Source organism: Pelodiscus sinensis, chromosome 32, assembly GCF_052426305.1.
Source record: "Pelodiscus sinensis isolate ZL-2025 chromosome 32, ASM5242630v1, whole genome shotgun sequence".
In the NCBI taxonomy this organism is placed as follows: domain Eukaryota; kingdom Metazoa; phylum Chordata; order Testudines; family Trionychidae; genus Pelodiscus; species Pelodiscus sinensis.
In genome coordinates, this window is record NC_143083.1 from 7787072 (window position 1) to 7801301 (window position 14230).

Consider the following 14230-nt stretch of genomic DNA (forward strand, 5'->3'; position numbering starts at 1 on the left):
TTCCCCTGGCTCTGAGCTAGAGGAGACTCCGGGCAGCTTCACTTGCTACTTTACTTCTGGTGGCTGAGTTTAAAAGATCAGTCCAGCATTTCCTTTTTAAGGGAATAATTCCCCAGCTTGGGAACATCCAGAGCCAGTTACAGTTCAGAGAGCTTCCCCTGGGTTGCTTTAATTGTCTGGTTGATCCTGCCTGTGTATCTGTGTGTGTCTCTTGCTCTTAAACTGGAAACGAAGGGTTTTTTCTCCCTTGCCCTGTTTATTTGCGGTGGGTTGATTGTGTTTCAGTGAAGATTCCACCCCCCAACCCATGTCTGTAAATACCCCCCCAGTCTGTGTCTGGCGCACTGCATCTGGTATCAAAATATAAGGTTTAAAAATAAAGTTTAAAGAATCCTCCTTGAGCCAGCTGCTCCCAGACTTTAGGGGAAAGGTGGATTTGTTTGGTGTGGGGTCAGGCTGGGGATTGGCAAGCTGCTGCTTGTAGATTTCAGTGGCATCAAAATGGTAACATGGAGATTTCACTTTTTTCCTCCCTTTTTGTCTTAAGGCTTTGGGGGATCGATAGTATTGTTTAATTGAAAGGGGGAATTCTGTGCAGTAAAAATTAATTGCATAGGTCAGCATTATTTTGAAGTCATTAAAGGTACATTGATTCTCTTCCCCCCGCCACCCTTAAATCTTCCCAATCCCTTACTGGTGCCTTTCCTAGCTAAGTAAAGGACAAGTAATGACAAACTATGTCAGCCTCCCCAAATATGTGCAGAACTGTTCTCTTCCCTTTATAAAAGTGCACCAGGGACTGGCTTCCCCTGTTTAAAAATCGACATTTTCCTAATCATCCTTTTATTACTCGTTTTTCCAATCTCTCCTGCTCCTCTGGGAGAGTTCCTCTTTTTTTTCCCCCAAACAAAGGGCAGCCTAGATGAATGCATGATACATGGCTAATACATGCATAAAACTGGGAACTTGATTACACTATCTCTTGTATGTACTGGGCTAATGTGCATATTTACAAGGTGAAATGTTTGTAGTTTCTGTATTCTGTATGTTTGTAGATGCTGCAGTAAAATGTTTTGTGGGGTTATTTTTGCTGTTCATAGGGCTGCTTGGATGCACCACTGTTTCCATTGCAAAAATGTAATCCCTTTTTTTTTAATTAATCAAAAAGTAGAGTAGATGAAACCCTTCCCTTTAGAAACATGAAGTTGAATGGGAGCAGCTTTGCTGGAAACTTTCAGAAAGAAGTGGCCATTTTCCACCCCTTTAAGATTTGTCTTCTCTCTCCTCCCCCCTTCCCAGCCCCCTGGAGTTCTCACTCCAGCAAGGATTAATACTCTTCTGTTAGAAGGAACTTTCAACAGCCAAACTCCAACTGGAATTCTCAGCAGCTGGGCCGTTAGAGGAACACTTTAAATTAAATTTAAATTTATATTGTTCACTGTCTGAGAAACTCTCCTGCAGTTAAGGGAAAAAATATAAAGATTAAGCAGATCATTACTATTTATGAAAAGCACTTTCAAACGTTAACATTATGGTGCTTTTCTTTAAAAAAATAATTCTCCAGACTGTACTTTGCCAACTAATGTCTGTACGTACTTGCTCCTCCTCTTCAGAAAATATCAGCTAGAAGCATGCAAATCACAAACTCAGCTGCACTGCAATTGCTACACGTGATTGAGAATAAAATCGCTAATAATATCATAGTAGTGTGCTAAAAAAGAGATTTTCCCTAAATAACTCGCCGCCTGCATTGTGTGATCTTCCTTCTTTTTAAACTGGTTTTAATGTTCATCAAACATGCTTTTGTCCACCTACTGACAATCAGTTACGCAGTCTGTGAAGGTGCATGTCAGTTGCAGGATTCTAGGAGGCAGATGCTGTTTGGTTTGTTCCAGTCCAGAGGAGGAGTGGGGCAAATCTTTACCTAACTGCTAATTTTCTTGTACAAAATAGGTCTTTGTGATTTGCTTTTTCTTCACATTCATTTTAGAATAAGATGCCTTCTTATTTGTGCGCTGAAAAAGACCTCACATGTGTTGGGGCAGTAGGCCCTAAGTTTCTGGAGGAGGTGAATGGGGCATTGTTTAGTCAACAGTAGTTCTGGTTAAATGAAATGTTAATCCTTGCTGGACTGAACTATGATGTAGCAGAAATTGTTCAAGGGACACCATTTTGATGGTGTCTCTTCCCTTTCTCCTGTCTAGTTCCCCCCACAGAAATAAAATTACTTCTACTCACAGTTCCTTTACTTTGATCATCCAGGGATGGCAAATAACTTTACAAATATTAATGATGGTATCCTTGTCGGTCAGGCAATGTGTCCTTAACCCCATTTTACAGACAGACAAACTGAGTCACATGGCAATGCAATTACTTGGTTATGATCATGCTGCTTTCCCTAAAGGTAGAAATAAATCAGGGAGTCCTGAATCCCAGCCCCTTTCTGTCACCACTAGTCAGCCTCCTTCCACAGCAAAGACACAAGGCTATTACAGCCTGTCTCTGACTTACGAACCGGTTACAGACCAAGCAGTTGGTCGTAACTCAGTTTGTTCATAAGTCCGACCCCATTGAGTTACACGCCACTGCGCTGTTCATAAGTGCGGATCGCGTTCATAACTCGGGGTCCACCATTTACAACATTTTTGGTCGTAACTGCGAACGGTCGTAAGTCGACCGTTCGCAACTTGGGGACCGGCTGTATTGTTGTAGTGGTTAAGCCTACAGTTATCAGACTAGAGATGATAGAATTGCGCATTAGTTTGGGGAGAGAAGTGCCTCGTTTGGGTGTTCCAAAACCCAGAACAGGTTCGTGGAAGGTTCAGAATGAAGGTAGTTCTATACAGTCAGAGAAAGGTGGCAACTGTATTATATACAAAAATCCCTTCATACCATGTGATATTTGTTAACTTCAGTTCTAGAGCATTCCAGTCCTCTCTTCTTCCCAGTCTGTTTGGTAGAGGCCATCTCAGAATTCTGCCTATAGTTACATTTCATCCTATGGTATGGTCCTGGAGAAATGGGCTGGAATAACAGCCTGGGAGATTGAGACCTATCTTACGGTAGAATCAGAGTATCAAAACTGTCCCTGCCCCAGAGGCAATGTGCTCTGTAATAGCACAGTACTGTTACGGATAGTCCACAGATACAGACTCAGGAGTAGGGTTATAGTCCTGGCTCTGCCACTGCCTTGATGGGTGACCTTGGGCACGTCACTTAACATCTCTCGTGCAAAAACCTAGCTGTGGATGCTGTGCTAATCAGCTGGGCAGCATTTGAATTTTTTCTGAGTGGCTACACAAACGCCCAGCTTACAGGGAACACTGCTGCTGAAACTGCCAAAGAGGAACCAAGTATAAGAGTGGGCTTTCTTGTGTTTGACATCTGTCCATTGGGAATCCAGATGGAAACCATCCTGATCTTTGTATAGCCATCACGTCATAGCTGCTTGTAGCCATTTTACACCTAGGGTGGATTTTAACCAGTGACCTACAGGTGAGACCTGTTTCCCCTGAGCTATCTTCTATCCCTGTCTCTGAAGAGATTTTGGACACAACAGCTATGTTTTATTTCTGTGCAGGGCTTGGCTGTTGGACTGAGCAGAGAGATCGCACCAGGTCCTTTGGCAGCAAGCGAGTGTAATCTTGTTACATTTGAATTTATTTCATGCTGCGTTTGTGGGTGTGAAAAATGAGCTGGTAAAATTAGGGACTCTGGAGAGGGTAAGACATTGTGTTTGTTCAAATGCTGACTGTAGGAAAACATCTGTCAAAAGCTCTCTCTGAAGGAGTAGCTGCCCTTCCAGAACTATTTTGTAGGAGTAATAATAACTGTTTCAACATATGAAACCTTCTGAATCAAGAGGCACCTGGGAGATGTTACAGCTGTAAATGCAACCTGGCTGATGGAAGTATGGAGATGCATCAAACAGAACCAGGCAACTCCATTTCTTTCACTCTGCCCAGACATCCCGAGGCATTGGCACAGTGACTCACTTCTTAGCTTGGTACAAACTCACTTGCTGGGAAAGGTATGAACACACATGTCAAGGAGGCTTTTAGGAAGACTATTCAGACCTGCCTTTTTGTTTACACAGAACTTGAGTTATGTGGCTGAGGAAGGCAGGACTTTCCCTGCGTGCTGATTGGTGGTCAGATTACCATGGTAATGGATGCCCTAAAATCCAAGGGCCAGATTCTGCAACCTTTACACACAGGATAACTCACACAAAGTTGAGGATTCAAGGTTAAGTCCCGAAGTTTGCAGGGCGACTTTACTACTGCTCCTGATCTGTTAAATGCCCTTAACTGTCTGACCTGATAGATGGGCTGTTTGCTGCTCTGTAACTGTAGCCAAAGAATTGGATCCGGCCCCTGTTTTGATAATTTTTCAATAGCTCATTTGGGTTTAATGCCTCTCTTACAATTGATTCTCTATTACAAACAGATTCTCTGGTAATGGTGCCTGTGTCATTCTGATGGGGCCATTAGTATAACAGCAGAGTATTATTGTAGAATCAGGATCTGGAATTTATATAGAATCATTATGCTGACGGAACTCAGCCCATAACACAAGCACTAAACCCAGACCCAGGAGAGAAAACAGCCGTGCAAACTTCCCCCGAGCCAGGCACTTGGTCCTTGCCTAATGGTGGGAGAGGATTTTCACGTATGGCTGCTGCCGCTGGGGAGTGGGAACAGAAAGGCAGCACTGCTATTCCCCACTGCCAATGCAGGGCTGATGAACATCTTACTTTTTCCAGTGGTCTGTTCCAGTGTGGTTGTGATGCTGTTGGAAGTGGGAGGGGAAAGCACTTGCCATGTGATGTGTTGCCCATACCAATCAGGGAAACTGTCACTGGAACCTTTTCAAAAAAACCCAGCCTAGGAGATTGTTACAAATGATTAGTTGTATAAATGGGCTGTCGCTTTTCTCCTGCAGGGCACTCAGTTTTGTTCTTGGGCAGGGCGGATAGACACGTAATGTTGCAGGACTAATTTGAGTCGGGGCTGCTGCACACACTGCTCTTCTTGTGTTGTGTGCAAACAATATACACTCGCCTTCGCATCGTTCCTCCTGCCTTTGTGCTGTGACCGGGGAGAAAGTTAACAATTACATTGGTGGAGTTCTGAGAAAGGGGGTGAGGAACAAACCACCCAGAAGTTTTGATGTTGCAGGGAGATGAAACTACCATGCCCTGATATAGCAAATGATAGGACTATTCCTCCCCCAGAAACCGAGAGAGAGGGAGAAAGTGAAAATCGATGTATTAGAGGAAAATATTAAATGGGGGGGGGGCGGGGATTTTCCTTTTGCCTCCCTTCCTTCAAATAAAGGCATGTGGCAGGCCAGTTTTCAGTCTGTTTTTATCCAGATGGCTAATCTGTAGTCTGGTTTGGCTAGCGAGACCCTCTTGGGGGAGGGTACAGGAGGATTCTGGGATGCAGTGCTTGCAACAGCCTTGATTAAACAAAGTCTCTGCTAACGCCATTTCATGTGGCTAGAGCACAGATGTCTTGCTTTTTTTAAAAAAATTCCTTTTTAAACACTGACTCCTGCCTTCTCTGTTCCCCCTCCCTTTGGGCTGAGTTATTTTAGCAGAGTGAAACAGAGTACTCTCTTAGCTGCACTCAGATGTGGTTTTGGTTTTGTCGGCGTGTTCTCTGGCGAGAGACACAGCCCCTTTATGGTAAAACCATACATCTTGCTGAGATAGGCTAGGATATTTTAACTGGGGGGCGGGGGGGCGGGGGGGCAGAGGGAAGGATAGCGAATTGGACATTACAGCCAGCTTTGGTGTGTGCTTTGAATATCTCCTGCCAGAGGTTCCCTTTGGGATTCAGAAGGTGGAGGACTTGCTGCTGCTTTTTTTTTTAATAGAACTCACTCTCCCTTTGTCAGTGAACATCTGGTGCCAGAGTTGTGGTGGTTGGAGGGGGAGGGGAGGGCTGGTGTCCTTTAACGTTAGAGAATTTGATGGAGTGGGGCAGTTTGGAGTGTGGGGGAGGGATGAGTGAGGGTAGTAATTCGGGGCTTCTTGCAGGTAGAAGGAATGCTGGGCTTCCTTCGGAGAGGGAAGGGAGGAGGAAAAACTGCAAACTTCCCAGGTCCCCCTCCATTTCACTTTTTTCACTGTGTGCATAAGGGCAGGGTGGAGGGAGGCTATGAAAACACATCAAAACACGTCCATCGCCAATCCCCTCCTCTTCCGGCTGTCCCTCCCACCGGCTCAGGCTTGGAACCAGTCCTTTGTAGTCTCAGTTAGCCCTCCGCTGCTATAGGACCACTTGTTCTTCATTTGCTCCATGCAGCTGCACACTCTGGATTCAGTAACCTTCTCCCTTCCCTGAGATGAGCTCAAATTAAAACTTCATCCTCTTACTTAAATAAGAAAGAAAAAGCCTCCAAATCTTCTGTCATCGGATCTGGGTAGTTTTGTGCATCATCTTCCCTTTGGCTAACAGATGGACGGGGATTCTGGACAGGAAAACAGCCCGGCTTGCAAGCAGGAGAGTGTGAATGGATGCTAAGCTCCTACTGCCCCTAGTTCCTTTGGTAGAGAAGTAGGTGAGCAGATCTCTTGTTTCAAAGCCTTCCCCCAAGGGCAGATCTTTCTGTACATGTTGTTCTGCGATTTGACGTTGGGGTGGGAGAATTACACCAACCCCCTGGCAATAAAAATGGAATCTCCCCTTTCTTTGCTTTTTAACCCCTTCCACTGAAAACTCCCCCGCAGACCCACCATTATGGTCTGTGTGTGCAAGGGGAATGTTTATGGAGCTGTGGGAGCCACTTAAAATGGGGCCTCTAGGAAGAGTCTTGGTGAAATCCAATATCCTCCCACCCTCTCCGAATAAAGATCAAACTTTGTGTAAGAACTGCTCGTAAGGTTTAATGGCTGTTGGACCTGCCTTTTGGAAACTCTGCCCCTGATCAGTTAAGCATGCTGAGGTACTGAGGGGGCTTTGATTTGTTGGGATGTTTTTTGGGGGTGGTGATAGATATAATGATAGCCTGAAATCATGTACCCTCATGAAAGCATTGACTATGTTCTGAAAGGCATATGTTTATTTTATACAGTGAAACATACACAGCTGGATTCTGCACTCTTCCTCTCTAGCTGCCGTGTGTGATATGGACCCCCTAAAAAAGAGGTGCGCAGATTACTTATGCTTGAAACTTAAAAATGTCTTGGGAGGCTTTCCCATTCATGTAAATGGCACTTTCTGTAAGCCCAGTTTTATCGTTTCCGCTGGGGAAAAAATTCAACAGTAATATTAGGGTAAGGGGAGGGGGAACAGGGTATGAAATTTGTGCAGGAGTAGGACTAAAACGAATGATGTACCTCAAAATGTGAGGGACAGTTGAGAGGTGAATGCATTCGTTATTGTATAGTCAATAAGGTACTATGCATGTTAAATGTTTTCACTCATTTTTAAAAAGTGAAATTTTAGTAGAGCTGGTCAAGATTTTTAATTCACACTTTTCTGAAACCAACCCACTTTTATGAGAAGCTTTTAGATTCTTTAATTTTTGGTGGGTTTTTAAAAATTTTAAACCAGAATGTTTAAATTTGTGAGGTTTTATTACTTATTTCGGGGAGGGAGGCAGTTCCCCCTCTTCTTTTCGCTGAATGAAATGGAATGAACGATGTCTAGAATAGATTATTTTACATTTTTCCTTTTGCCACTTTAACTTTTTAAGACTGAGAAGCACAAAGAATTATAGGACGCTAGCAGACTTACCCAGCATTGCCTGGGTCCTTCAGGGAAGGGGGGGTTGCGTTATGGGGGGTGCAGGAGTCAGGGCAGGACATTGGGGATGTGGGGGGCAGGGCAGGAGATTGTGGGTGTTGGTGGGGTGAGAGTGAGGGTTGGGAGGTGAGGAAGGGCTTGGAGCTTTCTCTCCTGTCCCTCCTCCCCCACCAGCAGGGGCCTTCTGCCCCAACACCACCACCCCCCCAAAAAAAAGGCCACTCTGCGGTATAGTTCTCCCCTGTGGACTTGCATTCCCAGTAATCACTCTCAGTATTGCCTCCCTCCTCTTTGTGCCCCTCCCCGTCCATGTTTTGGGAAACAGTCCCATTCCCAGTACTTCTTGTTTTCTTGGCACAACCAAACCCTGAGGGGCAAGAAGAAGCAACATACAAAATTGTGGTGATCCTAGCTCCTACTGTTTAGGAGGAGTTCTTGAACAGTCACAGGCAGACAGATGCACATTTCTAAAATATATAGGGAGATGTGTTAGTTACAGAATCAGAGAATGAGAAACAAAAATCTTTAACTCTGGATCTTTTAAAAAAGTTGGCAAAGTTTTGAAATGTTAGGGTAGCAAAAAGAAAAAGTGGGGTTCATTTATTCAAGCTCAGCGACAAAAAATACAAGATTAAAAATGAAACCAGTTAGAAAATTTGATTATTTTGCAAAATTATTTTTTTTTCTGTTTTTAACCCGCTCTAATTATCTTGTGTGGGGGAAAGCGGAGCAAAGTAAGACTAGGCCCGTGATAACAGCAAGATGGACTATCCTGTGCTTCACTGTTTGTATGCTTCAATTCTGCACTGGCAGATCCACCACTGTGTGGGAGGGGAACTTGGTATCCAAAGCCCATTCTGTCTTTGAGCTCAGTTGGAATAGCTTGGGCTATTTTTTCCCACCTCCTTAGCAATGGCTCTGAAGCCATTGTAGGCCACCAAATTGCTATCTTGTGGGACTGATTTGTTGCCATGGAATGGATTTGAACTGGTATCTTGGGACCTCAATAATGCATTTGATTTTCAGGGAAGACAGGTTTCAGTCCTTTGCAGGTTCTGAGCCCTTCTTGCTTCAGGGCTTCAGATAAGCATTAACTGCTTGGAGTTAGGACAGATACATGGGCAGATCATTCCAGTGGGGTTTCTTGTTCCTTTCAGTGGAGCCTCTGTCCGTTCTCTGAAAAAGGCAACTAGACTTGATAGACCCTTTGTCCGCTCTCGCATGATCGCTCCTGTGTTCAGTGGGTTGTAGCAACAGACTCCATGAGGGAGGGGACTTATAATGTGTTACCACTAGCCCCCATTTCTTGGCTTACAAAAAGAGAAGCATTGTTCGATGAGTGTGCCAGTGCTAATCCCTGGCCGTGCACATGTCCAGAGAGCCAGATTTCTTGTGTATCTTGAAATGTTTATTTCATAAGAGGGGCCTAAGCTATGGATTGAAATGGATCATATTGGCTAGAAATTGTGCATTAGGCACAGCTGTGGGCAAGAGGCAGATGTGTAAACTGCTGTGCCCAAAAGAGCAGCTCTAGGAGCTGTTATGACTAAGGCTGTGTCCACACTACAAAGAAAAGTCAGGAAAAGAAACGCAATATGCGTAATCTTTTTCCCCTTTTCTTCCGAAAGAAGCTTTTCCAACATTTGGCCCATCTACATGGGGCCAAATGTCGGGGGGAAAACCCTCTTTCAGAACATCCCTTCTTCCTCCTGAAACGAGGTTGACAGGGATGCCGCCCAAACATGTCCGCTTTTCCGACCTTTTTTTTGGAAAAGCGGATGTGTTCCTTGGACGCGGCAGAGCTTTTCTGGGACACCTCTGGTATCCCAGAATAGCTCTGTAGTCTAGATGTACCCTAAGAGGGCATAGAATCCTAGAGCTGGAAGAGACCTCAGGAGGTCATCAAGATCAGCTCCCTGCCCAAAGCAGGACCAATCCAACTAAATCTGTACTGCAGTTAAAAACCCATGGCTAGCCCTTGTGAGCTGACCCAGCCGCGAGGGACGTGGGCTGAGGGGTGTAGCTGTTAAGGCTCAGCCTGCAAGTTCTGGGACTCTCTCTTCTCGCATGGTCCTAGAACCTGGGCTCTATCTCGCACCGGAACGTCTACCCTGCAGTTAAACAGCCCGTTAGTTAACTCAGGTTGGGTGATATTTTCAAATACATCCATATGTCTAAACTAGCGCTGGTTGAGAATTTTGTGATTTAGATTTTTTGTGTGTGTCAGAAATTGCTGATTGTTTCATGGAAAATACTGAAATGTTTCAGGGAAAAGTATCAAGTTCAATGAAAACCTTATTGGAAGGTTTCTTAGGTCCAGACTGGAACTTCTGGTGAGGACGGAGAGAGAAAGAGAAATCCATCCCAGGGACTTGAACCCTGGGATTCCCAAATGCAGAATGAAAACAAATGTCAAAACTTCACCCCCTAAATGAAATTCTTGTTCCCTGGCCAGCCCTAGCCTCAAACTCTCAAGCTACTTTGGAAGTCTTAGCCCATATGATTCTGTTGAAAGGCACAAAACATGGATTCCGCGGTTTCTCTCTTTCTCAAAGTCCTATGTTGTAGATGAGTGTGGGTTTCATGACAGCTTTCTGGAATATGTATACATTTTATTTGTGATTGAAGAGCTCTGTAGTGCTGCTTGCCATTCTAGATTCAAGTGTCTTTTCAGACCTTAGCTTTCTTGGGAAAAACAGAACAAAGCATCCTCATTGTGTGTAGACAGCTACTCCTTCGAAGAGTTCTTACATCTACCTCTCTGATTTCACTGGTTTGATTAGTGAGGACTAGAGCAGTTAAAACATGCCCATGGTTTCTGCAGACAAATGGGAGATTGAATGCTCTTTTCCTGTTATGAAGTACTATAGCTGGCCAAATAAAATTCTCAGTTTAACGTATTTCTGTAATGCACTAAAGTTTATGGAGCATAGAACAAACTTTTTTTAGTGCGTGATAGTTTACAGAGCCAGCAAACAGTAAGGTGAGAAGCCAGTCTTCTCGGGTGTATTTAATACACAACTGAACTTCATAAATATGTACTTAAAAACCAGAAGGCATAATGTGAATGGCTGGCTGAATTTTTGAGAATGTGGGTCCTAGTTCAGCGAGGTACTTACACGTGTCTCTAGATGTGGGTATTTTCATTTACTTCAATAGGAGTTAGTCCACTCAAGATCATCTCATCTGAAGAAGTGGGTTTTGTCCACGATATATACATTTGTTAGTCTCTCTGGTGCCACAGGACTACTCATTTTTAAAATTTGTTTTAAAAGTTACAGGCTAACATGGCTACCCCTCTGAGACTTTCAGCATGCTAGTTTGAGCGGGGCTAATGTGAGTGTGTCTACCAGAGCTGGCAATAACACCTCCAGCTACAGTGCAGGCTTAAGGTGAAATCCTGGCTCATTGAAGTCAATGTGCATTTTGCTGAGGTCTTCTGTGGGACCGTAATTTTATCCTTAATGCTCCAAGTGAGACTTCCTTGGAGAGTGCCTCTCCCCCATGTTTTTCTGCTGAGATCAGCAGATAAATTCAAGCTGGAACCCAGTGACATAAACATGAATGGGTAACTGGCTGTTCTGTATGAGGGCCCTCCAGCTTTGGGGGCTTACTGTTGTCTTGGACCGAAACTGCTTGGATCAGAATCAAGGTCATCTTCCCACCACATTTGAAAATGAGGAGTGCTGGGGGCTGTAAATGTAGAGCAGGAGTGAGGAGCCTACAAAGCTTACTTTAATCTGACCCATGGTCAGTGTTCCCTGTATTCTTTTCTATCCAAGCGTGGAGTTTTTGAGTCCTTGTGCAGAATAATTTTTGTGCACAGAGGCATGTGCAAATGTGCACCACCAGTAGAAAGAAAAACGTAGCTGTGGGTGCTCTGCTAATCAGCTGGGTGGCATTTGTATCTCTCCTGAGCAGCCACACAAGTGTCCAGCCTACAGGGAACACAGCCAGTAGTGGAGGCTCGGGGCATCCCCCCTTCCTGTAGTGGGGCGATCCAGCCCTGTAGCAATTCTCCAAGCCTCAGCATCTTCCCCTCCCTAGGGCACAGGGGCGGCCCATGAGCCTAGGCAGACTAGGCAGTCGCCTAGGGCGCTGCCGGCTCGGGGCGCCCGATGATGATGTCACTGGGTGCTCAGGTGCCCAATGATGACGTCACGGCCATTGAGCCGTGCAGGCAGGGGCGCCGATCGTGCCTTCCGCCTGGGGCGCCAGCTGCCGCAGCCGGCCTCAGACCGCTCCTGCTGGGGCAAGATCACAAACAGCATCCTAGCACCCCGAGCAGTAAGATGTTTCTCACTTGTGCATGGCCCACAACCAATTTGTCTGTGGATTAGTGGCCCCTCACCAGAAAAGGTTCCCCACCCGTGATGTAGAGCGTGGGGGGAATTCGTGCTTGTTATCTTAATTTAAACATCCAAGTTGTAGCTGTTTGTCAAGGGTGCCTGGGCTGTGACTATCCTTAGTATACATTCGGAGTAAATAAGTGCAGAAACACAGCGATGATCATGCATAACAAAAAGGGCTTTATTTGTTTTATTTTAGGTTTAAGTTAATTATGGTAATATTTCAGGGTTAATGTGCGTACCGAGAGTGTATGTTTATAAATATCAAATATTCTTAAAAATTTAAACCTTAGTTGAACCGCTCTGAGACGCATGCTATCATACCTTGCCCCACAAGTGAAAGGTGTGGATATTTGTGCCGATTATGAAGTGTATAGATTATTGAGGTTCAGCTATTATAAGGGGTTTGATACATGGCTCAGGATGAATTTCATCTTGCCATGTGCATTCACTCTGCTTGCGTCTGATATTTCCTATGGAGTAGGAGACGAAATAAAATATCTTATTAATGTTGATGTGATCTGTCATCAGTACTAAGCAGTGATTTGGTGTATGACCATGGCATGTAAGCATATTTGAAGCAGAAATAATCTTGACTTTATATTATTAAAAACAAAACCAATATGCAGCAATGTAATACGAGGAAATTCCATTTTGAGGTTCTAACGACAAACGTTTCTAGCTCCCCTTTCGTGATTTATATAATTGCCAAATCGCTTTGATGGTTTGATGGAATTATGGCCCTGTATTACACGATGGATAATCAATCACAATTTAGTGTGTTTACCCTTTTGCAGTAGCATGTGTATGAAACAGATACATTATAGCAAGAAACATTCTTTAGTGCTGGGATTCTCATTCAGTGGCATGTGTGATTTTGGGCTCTGATAGCAGCGTGAACCCGACCTCACCTTGTAGACTTTAGAATCTTGCCGGTTTCTGAAGCTCCGTTAGCAATTTGCTAATTCTACTGAGCATCCAGGAGTATTTGTGCGTAAGTGTGCAGTAGGCATATTTGTAGAAATATCACATAAAGTAAAATCGCAGCAGCAGTGAAGTGAAAGCTGCTAACCCCGTAGTGCTTCATAAGAATTAGCTAAGGCTTGTGGATACAATTTTTCCCTTGCTAGTCAAGGTTACAGTTTAAGCATTGGTACTTGATAGTATGTTCCCAGCCTCATTTGGTGCACAAGTTATTTCATTTTAGTCAATGGTCCTAGAGTAATTCCCTGCTTAATTGCTGAATGTTCTGCTGTGACTTTTTTTTGCACTAGGGTTCAGTCTAAGAAGGGTTCTTATGGTCTCTGGAGTTTAAAAACCCTTCTTCATGAATGGTGTTAATTAGGATAAACTGTATACAGCACATATGTTTTTTTTAATAGGCTGAATTGGAATTTGGGGGAAACAATCGGATTTCTTATAGCAAAAGGCAAGGATCAAGAGTGTGTGTTTCTGTGGTCTCTTAGCTATTTTTTCCCTTATTATTTTCCTAATTACGCTGCAAGATTTTTTGCATAGTTTGTTTGAAGTGTTTGGTGAGGTTCAGCATTGCTTATTCAGCTTCTTCAGTTTTGCTGTCTCTTGTATGCACCAAATCTAGGGATATTAAGTAATGGTTAATTAGCCAATTGAGTAGTCAATGGAATTTCCAGTCGTCAGTTGGGGGAGGCTCACTACTGTAGTAAGAGCTGTTAGGCTCTTACTAAATTTAAACTGCAGAGCCGCAGCGGGGTTAGCTCCCAGGGGCAGTGTGAGTTGGGACTGAGCAGTCCTGGCTCACGCAGCTCCACAACCACTGTGGATCTGTACTTGAAGTGTAGTAAGAGCCTGGCAGGCCCTATGGCTCTTTCTCCACAAAGGCGGTGCTGGGGGGAACCAGCTTTTAAGCCATTTCCCCCTAGCACTGGCTCATCTTTCCCCCCTCCTTGCTGCCTCTGATACAGATGCAACGGGGGAGGGAAGGGAGTGACTAGTCAAGTAGTCATTCGATTACCCAATAAGCCTATGCTCATCGGGTAGTCAACTACTCAATTAGTTGCTTAGATCTCTAACGGAAACCCTCCAATTTCTCTTATCTGTGTATCAAAACCTTTCAAATCCTTACGAAGGGATAATGAATTCTTTTGG

The 14230-nt window shown here is 44.3% G+C and overlaps 1 protein-coding gene across 16 annotated transcripts in view; it reads left to right on the forward strand.

Annotated features, from left to right (window-relative positions):
- The window catches only part of PTPRS (protein tyrosine phosphatase receptor type S), a 276924-nt gene that overhangs the window by 61803 nt on the left and 200891 nt on the right, over nt 1–14230 (forward strand). For 3 of the 16 annotated variants that reach the window (XM_075903078.2, XM_075903076.2, XM_075903075.2), the window contains exons 1-2: nt 6251–6567; nt 7081–7154. The exons of 3 other annotated variants lie outside the window; for them this stretch is intronic. The gene's annotated coding sequence lies outside the window, so the exon portion shown is untranslated. Of the gene's footprint in view, nt 1–6249; nt 6568–6795; nt 6952–7080; nt 7155–14230 lie in introns of those variants that run through there. 10 more of the 16 variants (XM_075903079.2, XM_075903082.2, XM_075903080.2 and 7 more) reach the window with 7 other exon arrangements.